Genomic DNA, 484 nt, shown 5'->3' on the forward strand with positions numbered 1-484 from the left:
TTTTCCTTTTTATATGGAATAAGATAGGAGGTTTGGACATCTAGCTCTGTTTCAGAGTCTACAGGTAGCTGTGCATGTGTTTGAGACCCGTAACAACCCCGTGAGGGTTACCAGCCACTTCTCAAGCTTTAGTTTTCATTCCATCAAGAAGTGAAACAAAATGTCATTTTGAGAGGTAAACTACAGCAGAATCTTTGCCTGTGACTTATAACCATTGTTTTGTGGATGTGTATGGTGACAGAAATTACTTCTGTATTCGCTATACCCAAGTTACACGATTACTCTTGTCATTCCTTGTCCTCATAAAGGAGCTAGGATTTGAATTCTTGGTTTATTTTGACTAATTCTGAGCTCCAAAATTGAATAGGAGTGTTTTCAAAACCACAGCTGACACAAAGTTATCTACATTCGATTAATGCTTCCACGTTTAAAATATTATTTTAAAAAAAAAGTGTTGTTCAGAACAGAGGTTCACCCAGAGCCT

This window comes from Meleagris gallopavo, chromosome 16 (assembly GCF_000146605.3).
Source record: "Meleagris gallopavo isolate NT-WF06-2002-E0010 breed Aviagen turkey brand Nicholas breeding stock chromosome 16, Turkey_5.1, whole genome shotgun sequence".
NCBI classification, from domain to species: Eukaryota; Metazoa; Chordata; class Aves; order Galliformes; family Phasianidae; genus Meleagris; species Meleagris gallopavo.